The sequence below is a fragment of the Echinococcus granulosus genome (assembly GCF_000524195.1).
Source record: "Echinococcus granulosus chromosome Unknown EG_S00059, whole genome shotgun sequence".
In the NCBI taxonomy this organism is placed as follows: domain Eukaryota; kingdom Metazoa; phylum Platyhelminthes; class Cestoda; order Cyclophyllidea; family Taeniidae; genus Echinococcus; species Echinococcus granulosus.
In genome coordinates, this window is record NW_020170439.1 from 212742 (window position 1) to 222195 (window position 9454).

The window sequence follows — 9454 nt, forward strand, 5'->3', positions numbered from 1 at the left end:
AGGGGAAAAAATTCCTAAAAGTAATTTTTACTGAGGTTTAATGTACGCAGTGAACCAATCCTTTGTTCACGTCAAATGAGAAGGCGAAGTCGTATAGAGTAGTCCAGTACACCATGTGATATACCCTTTGGGCTGGTGAAATTGTGATAAAAAATAACTTATTTTCAAACCTTAGCAAGCGAAGAAACTTGCCATTGATTCTTCGAAGCAGATAGATCACTCTCGAAACACCCACTCACACATACACTCATTTGGCGCGATAAATGAATAAGTGCCAGTAAAGAATTTCTTAGTGAAGCCTAGGAGAGTATCTGTGTCACGATATTGCCTGATAGGAAACCACAAAAAAACATGGGGAAAGATCCTAGTCAGAAGTAAGAGGGATTTGACAGCGAAAGGCCTAATGGAGCGTCAAATCTTATAAGTGAAAAGAACTTTTACCGCAATTTAAGATGAGGGAGAAAGTTACTACTTCCGTCTCCTCCTCCACCTCAGTTTCCGTTCTCCTCTAATAATGCCTCAAAAATAAATAAATTGTTCCCTTTTCTTGACACTGGACAAATAAAAAGGGGGTGGAGGATAGAGAAGAGACAGAAACGGAAGTAGTTGGGTTAAGTTTTCTGCGTCTGAAGGCAAACCATAATGGTCCAAGTGTATATTATTATCCTGTAGAGCAATTTCCTCTTCTTTCCATTCTGCTGCATCCTTGAGATATAAGAAAAAGGGTTAGCTTAGACCTGCCAAAAAATTAAAAGATGCACCGATATTATGATGCTGCACCCTCATTGTGGCCCTAATTAACTCGTACCAGACCATAGCAAGTCTTGGAAATCAGGGATGGACCTACGTTAGCGCTTTTATTTCCAGGTTTTTCTTCGTTTGCATTACGTGCATTCTCAAAAGGAAGCCGTTAGACAAGCACACGCAATGATAAAATTCTTAGAAGGTTTGGAGGTAGGAGGGGAACAAATTTTTAACCGAGAGGTGTTAACTCAATCCTTTGCAGCCTGTAAAACCCTCGGTAGTAATAAATGATTTGTTGTGCAAAGAAGCGAAAAGTGATAATTTAAACAGGCCTTAATGGTCTATACATTAACCCTTTTTTGGTGAATGAAAATTGGTCTCTTTCCTATTTTAACAGGGATAACACTCTCAGTAATAGAGATTAATGAGCTTCCGGACCCGGTTTTTCTTTTTTTCAAATCTACTTACCACTGCGAAGTAATGAAGGCAAAATCTACTAAAGTAAAATAAATGCGTTTTTAACGTAAAATCAGTCAATTAGTAACATTCTGCTGCAGACGAAGGGAAGGAGGGGACTTAGAAGTTGAAGTGCAGGAAAGCGCCACATGGCTGTGCCAATGAGTGCCGAAAATTTTGCCCTCTTCTATAAGTTTAAAAATAACCCTTTCTTTTCCTTTCTTTTTAATAACACTAGGGCAACCACAGCCCCATGAAATCAAATGATGGTGTCAAAGATGCAATCATAAATTATTTTCTAAGTTTCGCACCTCATTTTTTAACTGCGGAGACCCACTGAAAAGCATTAGAAGAATTACGTCGGAGGCATAAAAAGCTCCCCGCTTACCTTTTCATAAAAATTACACCTTTATCCTATCCTTTGAAGTTAACTGAATTTCTAAAATAGATCTTAACAGCAGATTTTTATTTCACAAAAAAGATGTTATAAAGGTGCAAGAAGGGAAAGATAGAAAGAGTACCTGTAGTGTGCCAAGTTATTAAAAAAGGACTACTTTGGAAGTAGTCGCCCATGTGAGAGGATTCAAATAAGTCCAGCTTACCTTTTTTTAAGAAAATTAACCCCTCTCCGATGTTTGTGCAAGAAAATGCAAGAAATAACTTTAATTAGGTACAAAATTTCCAAAGAATTTTTTAAGTAATTTAAATTCCGATTTGCTTGCTCAAAATAGGGTACATTAGTATTAAAGACGTGAAAGTCAGTAAATTATAAAAGCCTTCTACTTCACATATTACTTGATCTTTTTTAATCATGGGCATTGGCATATCATGCATATATGCATAGTATGTATAAACAAAATACTATTTCATTTTGGATTCTGCGTCCCTTACACCTGTCATTCACTTGGCTTCATATATAACACATAATGTAAATATGGCACCGTAGTAGAGGATCTTCCTCTGAACATGATTGAGACTATCTAACTTAATAATAATAATACAGGCTTTTAAATTTAAAAATTATTGTTTCTTGGGGATTTCCCCAAATACTACTGGGAACGGGTCCGCTACTACCATAGAGCAAGTGGGCAGTACCTCTGGAGTTTTTGGATGCGTAAAGTTTCAGGCATTTCTTCTAAAAACGACAATTTATTCAGTAAAAAAAGGCCATGTAAATGTTTCTTTTTGGTTTCCTTTGATGGCTGGACAAGGGGGAATGACCAGAGTATAACGCAATTTTGCGTCTACAATGAACGCGTAATACCCATTAACTAAAAATAACTTTAAAAGGCATTTTTGGACTTTCAAATAATTATATTTTTAACTCTAATTGCTGCTGTTGAAAATGCTTACTAAATGCAATATTTAGGCTGGTGGATTAGGCCGATCCGGTGACGAAGGGCGAGACTTCCTTTGGGTCTTCATAAAACTTAATCCTCTTTATATGGTGATTAGGCTCACAAGCAACCACTAAAGTCTTCCATTTACTAATCCTATTAATTGCATAGACTAATACCAGAGGCAGAAAGATAAAATTGCAAAAATTCTTGCCTGAGTCCCTTGTTTTCAGCAGTATCTAAATTATGGTTGTGTACTCTGGAGATATATTGTTGAACAACTTTGCCAAATTTATTCGCCAGGGAAAGTTTATTGCCCATAAAACTTTAAAATTACTGCATTCTACCAAGACATCTGCTCAGTGTAGCTTATCAGCAGCTTATTATATCAACTAAGGCGTGCTTTGCCAAAATTTTTGTGAAGCCAGTTGGGCCTGAAAGTCAGACAGAGAGGTACGGCGTTACGGGGAGAAAGAACTGCAGACGTAGACGTAAAGAGATGAGAGATGGAGCATTTAAAAACAACCATTAAAACAAGCGTACTTTTTTTCCTAGCACCATAGGAGCCCATTTATCATCAAGAGGCAGTCGGTTAACAAAGAATCCTTAGAATTATAACTGCGAGCCTTTTATGACCTACTTAATAAAAGCAAAGAAGCTAATGACATCCATTAAAACCCCTTGCCATCTGTCAATGCTTGTAAGGCTGAATTACCTAAGTCTCACGATTTGCCCATTTAAAGTGGATGCAAACAATTTTCTCCTTCCTTATCCTAAGACATAAGTTAGGTTGATGACGTATCAAAGGAGTGTAAGTGCGCCCCTTTCCTGCATCTTTTCCAAAGCCCACCCCCTAAATATCGCATCTACCGCTTTGATATGGAGTTAAACTCGATTTGTGTCGTTGGATTTAAAATATACATGAAGAATTACAAGTAGTTGATATTTCTAATTATTTTAAAGGCCTATGCCTCCCCGAAGATTTTTATTTATTCATTAAAATCTGATGATATGCTAGGACAAAATTACTTAATCTTTCCAAGTAGAAGAAAGGGTTGGATTTATGGGGAAGGAAATGGTGATTGTAATAAATTATTGTGTCTCTACCAGTAGATCTTCACGGGACAATATTTACTACCTCTTGAGCTACATTTGGGTGAATTAAATGAGTGTTTCTTTGACTATAAAATGCTTCGTACCCACCTCTTCCCCACTAAAAAAGAGGCGACCAAATGAGCTGCGCGTCAGAACATCAAAAGGAAATGGGTGACATTTTGTCCTTGGGGGAAGGCGGAGGTTATAAAGCAGGAGGAGGATATGACAAATCCAAAACCTTTTTTCTTGTATACTGTGGTACTAAAAATACCACTGCTCTATGAAAAATGGAGAAAGCGACACTGACCCAAATAAATCGCCAACGCTTTGGGAGTTTAAATTAACTCTGAAAGGTTTAAAATTAATGAGAAGTGTTTTATTGGGCAAAGCAATTCTTACTTTTTGTAAGTGGCTAAAAATGTGCCTTTGAAAAAAGATATATTTATCCACAGTCTTTGTGGAATGGCACTTAGCAGTTACGCACACATATTACTAGACTTCCATCCCAGTGGTCTGTTCTTTACCAAAGGGGAGGATAAAATGATTTAAACAATTCTTTAACTCTAGTTAGTCCAAAAAGAAACTTTTTTACACCTAGAGTGTTTTAGCTATGGTTAACACAAGCCTGTGTCATCAGAAAGGGTCTGCATTAAAGTAAGCCTCTGTGACCTAAAATAATGCGAGGATGCCACACAAAACACCCTATTGTCGTGTGCCCCAAGGCGTCTAAGGAGTTGTAATAAGTCGAGGTAGTTATGCTAGAACAAACTACCTACCAACGTACTGCTTACTAGCACGGTCATAGGGCTAATTTACAGAGTGAAATTACAGCCCTTAGCGACTAATCAAAAAACTTGCCATGTGTGTATAGAATTTAGGCAACTTGCGTTAAGCTTGTCAGATTTTTGACACTGTTTTCCACTTTTTTGCCCTTAGGGTGGGAGATTGTACCAGCCTTGTGGCTGGGGGCACGGACGCTGATTCTTACTCGACTTCCTGCTACTTTGAAATGATGGATGTCCTTGCCTAACAAATCTAAAACCAGTCTATAACCGGATGTAGCATGTGGGAAATAACGAAAACATAATGGGCAATTTATAATTCACTCAAAATATCGCACGTACTTTTACTTCACCTGACTTATGCGATACATAGCTGTCTGAACGCGTGCTTTGTAAATGGGGTAGATTGAATTATCTTCTTGCCAGAAGAGACTCCATTAGGACTCGAGATGGAAGCAAACTCAGATCTACGTTCCAACAATACTGAATGGCCTCTCTGAAACCGGCCTTCTCAAAGGAAGGATCTTAAAACAGGATGAGCGACTCCGTGGTAGGTATAAAATAATTTCTATTGTATCAGCTTTTCGACTTGCTAAAAGTAGTGGGTCATAATTTCTTTTGGTCTTTTAAAAGTCAACTACTGCTCTTTGAATAAATTTGTTAACAGGATCGATCATTTTAGCAAAAGCCCATCATACAAGTAGCATATCTCCCTTTCCATTTCCATTTATCTCCAAAAATCTGCATATTCCCACATTTGAAGAGAAAAATAGGTGACACATTTTGTCAACGGTAGGTATTTACTATTTACAGCTCGCTTATCAAAATGGTAAACATCCAGCACTATAAGAGATAAAAATGCATCAGAAGTAGTGAGAGATGTCAAATGCCACTCAACGTCACCATTGCCATTTCTGTGTGGCAAAATGAATGGAAAATTCTCAAAAAATTCATAAAGCTTGTTATGGGGTGCGCAAATGTGGAAAGTAAAAACATGCAGAATTTCTAAATAAATATTTTGAAATATTTTGCTTCGACACTTCGTTTGCGTGCGTTTGATTGCAGGGGAACTTCGATCTTCGCTAATTGCACTTCCATTCAATGGCATAGCCTTAAGTCCATGTTATTACCTTCCCATCCATCTACACATATGTAGTAAGGTTTCCATCATACTACTGTGGCTTTTTATGACTTTAGAGAAGGCTTATATCAGGAAGTAAGTAGTCTTCATCACTAATACAAGAGAAAGGCCTTACCTCTTTCCTCTCGTGAGTAGAATCCCGAGATCCCAAGATCATATGGTAAACTGACATTTTAGTTTATGTAAGGGAGGGATGGTCGTGAGAGAAGAGATCGGCGTTTTTCATGATCACGGAAATCGGCGACCTCCGCCCAGCCACAAGGTTGGTGGGGTCTGCTCTCTCTTTGTCCCTAAAGGGTGAATCTAAACAAATTCATTTGAAGTAATAAGTTGAAAATTCTTAAAATTGCCTTGGTTTTTAGCACTAAAAAGTAAAGAAATAAAGCATTTTAGATAACTTGTTTTTTGTTTATCAATTCACTGTTTTATTTAGCTATGCAACCTTCTTTTTACTAGCCCTAAAAAATCATTCTACACGTCTTGGGAATACCCAAATAGACGAAAATTGAAGAAAAATTATACTGTTAAGGTAGAGATTTACTTGTTTGTTTAATTAAGGTTTTAAGGACGCTGGCACTGCACGCTTCCCAGGCTAGCTTTCTGCTATGTGATGCGGCTCTTGGGCGATGCTGGTAGTCTTGCAGAACTTCTGTGCCTCAGTAAGTAGTGCATTCTTCCACACCACCTCGGCTTATTACGATCTCGGTATGAATTCAAAGAGGCGCAAAATTTTGTTACCCACAAACCCTGTAAATGATCCGCTCCCCCATTTCCGTCCTCCTTTGCTCAGAGGACAAAGGGCACAGGAAAGCAGAAAATGCAAATCTCGAAACCTGCAATTAAAGACAGAAAAGGAGGAAATAAATTTTAATAATATGCCCCCAATAAATGTTCCCTAACAAAGGCCTTTCTAAGCTGGCGGCACTTCTTTAATCGTTTTTCAACTTGGAGTCCATAAGATCCAGGAGATCATGAAAAGAGGTATCGATGGTACTTTTTGTTTCTCCAAAGATTAGGACTTTTATGGCAAACACCTCCTCCTCTACCATTGAGGCTTTCCAATATGATAAAGTAAAAAGGAAGTGTTTATAGGGGATCAAAAAACTGGCGAATTGGTAACATCAGCGACGTCAAAGGGCACCCTATTACAAGGAGATTAAAACCGAAACCACTAAGAACGTAATGACTATGAAGGCGATCTCGCAGTCAGTAACAAACTCCCATATATTCACTGCACCGAGTATGCAGACAAAAGCCGTTTGTGCCCTCCCAGTTATGGCTTCCGAATGGCAGTTAGAGTGGTTCAATATAAAATATGACAATTTCTGGATAAAAGACTGTTAGAGGCTCTTATAAGCTCCACAAAATTGTTTTTGCTTTAAAGTTTCAAAAGGTTTACAAATTCTTTTTGTTTTCTAGTGTTCCTTGGGTAAATCACAGCCTTCGCTCTGGGATACAAAAGATTCACTCCCAATTTGGACGATATATGTATGTTGGAATGAGACCAACTTCAGGATTTGGCACCCCAGTTAGTGGGCGTAAACACACAGGTGCGTTAGCTTTAAATACCTCTCTTTCTGGAGTTTTGTCGCTTCGACTACTCTAGTTAGGGTCTTGATAACGGCTGTGTTCGTACACAAACAATACCAAGCTTTTTTCCTGCCAATCTGGATGAAGTTTGCTTTTTTTGGAAATAAGCAACCACAGTGGTCTATTACCTTAAGTTGGTGGCTACACTTTCCACTACCTATATCTCTATCTATTAATTTGTCTACCTGTCCATCTATTCATCTGTCCCTCAACCTTTCTGACTACATGCTTATCTCGTTATTATCTTAGGTATGCGACATTTTAACAGAGCCATTATTAAACGTACCTCTCCAATTGACACCTTTTAAATTTTATTGGGCATTTTTGAAAGTTTTGCCCGGAAATAAGCTAATTGGGTCAAATTATACTTTGGATCATTTTAACAAAAGTCTAACCTTTTTAAGGCCAAGAACGAGATAAGTGATACAAATAAACTATTATATTCTTGCTTCTAGAATTTTATTTTTTCCCCCGCTGGGCGATCCCCTAAATCCGATTTTATATTCACTCGTTTGCATAAATAATGGATGGCTTTGCTGTACCAAGGCGAGTTTACTACCTTCCTCCACATAAGCCGCATCTTCACCTTTCGCAGCAAAGAGCTTTACGTTCAGACGACCTTTGCCTTTTTATCAACTAAAACACAACTGCGTATGCAACTCAGTGTTCTCGACTGTCAAAGAGTTTATATTTAGTTACTGCACTTTATTTGTCTGCTGTTTTAAACACACACTGAATGCTAGAAGTTTGAAATAGATTGTCTTGAAATACACCTTTGTTCGAATGCATGATGTGGGTGAAAAGCGGTCGGTTCGTTGTCAAACCTAGTGACTTAGCGGATACTATTGGTCAAGGGAAGAAAATGACCTCCGGACCCGCATAATCCCGATTCCCCCTCCATCCAATCTCCGCGTCCTAAAAGTGTGAAGGCAGTAACGGAGAAGAAGGAGAGGTGGTGCCGAATCCCTTACCGTTAATGTTTTTTGGTTAGTATTAAGCGTAGCGATTTTTGTCGCCCAAAAATATAGAACAACTCTTAAATGCTGGTAGCTTTTCTCCAGAAAATTTTCGAGTGGCCAGATTAAATAAAAGGTGAATTTGACCGTTATGAAGTTTTCTGAGATAATATAGGAGCGTATGTGGCATAAGTTTTCGCCCTTTCAACTGATATGCAAATGAGGTGGCAGAAAACAAATTGAAATGCTACTGTTCTAGAAAAACAAATAAGGAATTTTCCGGGAAATGAATAGAACAGAAAATGTCTTCCTTTTCGTTACTATGCTACTACAAAGTTGCAAAGCTATTTTGCAAAATGCGCTGTGAGAATAATTTAGTTTGGATTAAAAATAGAAAACCCAAGTTTTTTTTGCGTAGAGATACAAAAAAAGGGGAGAACTGCAGCTTTTTTCATCGATTTTCCTACAAGGTTGTAGAAATTATCACAAAAATGTATCAAAAGAAAGTGCACAAATTAACCCTTATTAAAAATCAAAATTAAATTCGCTAATTAAAAATGAATATATTATTAGTCCAGACTTTCCACTCCTCGCCTTCTTTGCGTTGTAAAAATTAATGCAATTCGTTTCTAGAGGCGCCACCCACCTGCAAGTTCTAGGCAATGAAACTTGTCGGGTGCATTACAAGAGGTGACCTGGTCTTAAACCACGTATAAGGCAAGAGTAATCAAAGCACGAAAAATGTGAAAGGGGTCTTTCTCATTTTCGAAATTGCTGAAAACTGTTTTACTGCGCTGCAGAGCAAAGGCACGCTTGTCAGACTGACAGTGCTGCGCATTCCCCCGGTATCGCCTTCCTGCCGCATTGAGTTTCATCATCACAAAATTCAGGCATAACTCTAGCTCATTTGCTTTTTGGAAAAAAAAGCTTAGTAGTTAAATTATTTGTTGTTCGCCTGTCTAATAAACAGGCCACTGAGTCAAATGAAAGATGATTATTTAGAAGGAATTAATAAAATTTTAATTTTTTTAAGTCTGACAAAAGTGTGCCATTTTTGACTTTGAAATTTTTAAACTTTACAAAATCAACCATAAAATCTGCCCAAAATACAATTTTTATGTAAAACCTTGTAGCTAGGGTATTATTTTCGTTAAAAAACGAAAAGAAGAAAAGTTTTCCTCTCCCGAATTTTTAGAGTTCAAGACAATGAATCCTAAAATGTATTGAATCATATAAAATTTTCAATAAAAATGAGCAAAACAATTTTTTGGCTTGCGAAAGCAAATAATCTACTAGTTTAGAACTAAAACTTCAGGAGCCTTTTTGCAGTTAATGCACAACTTTGCTGTCTAA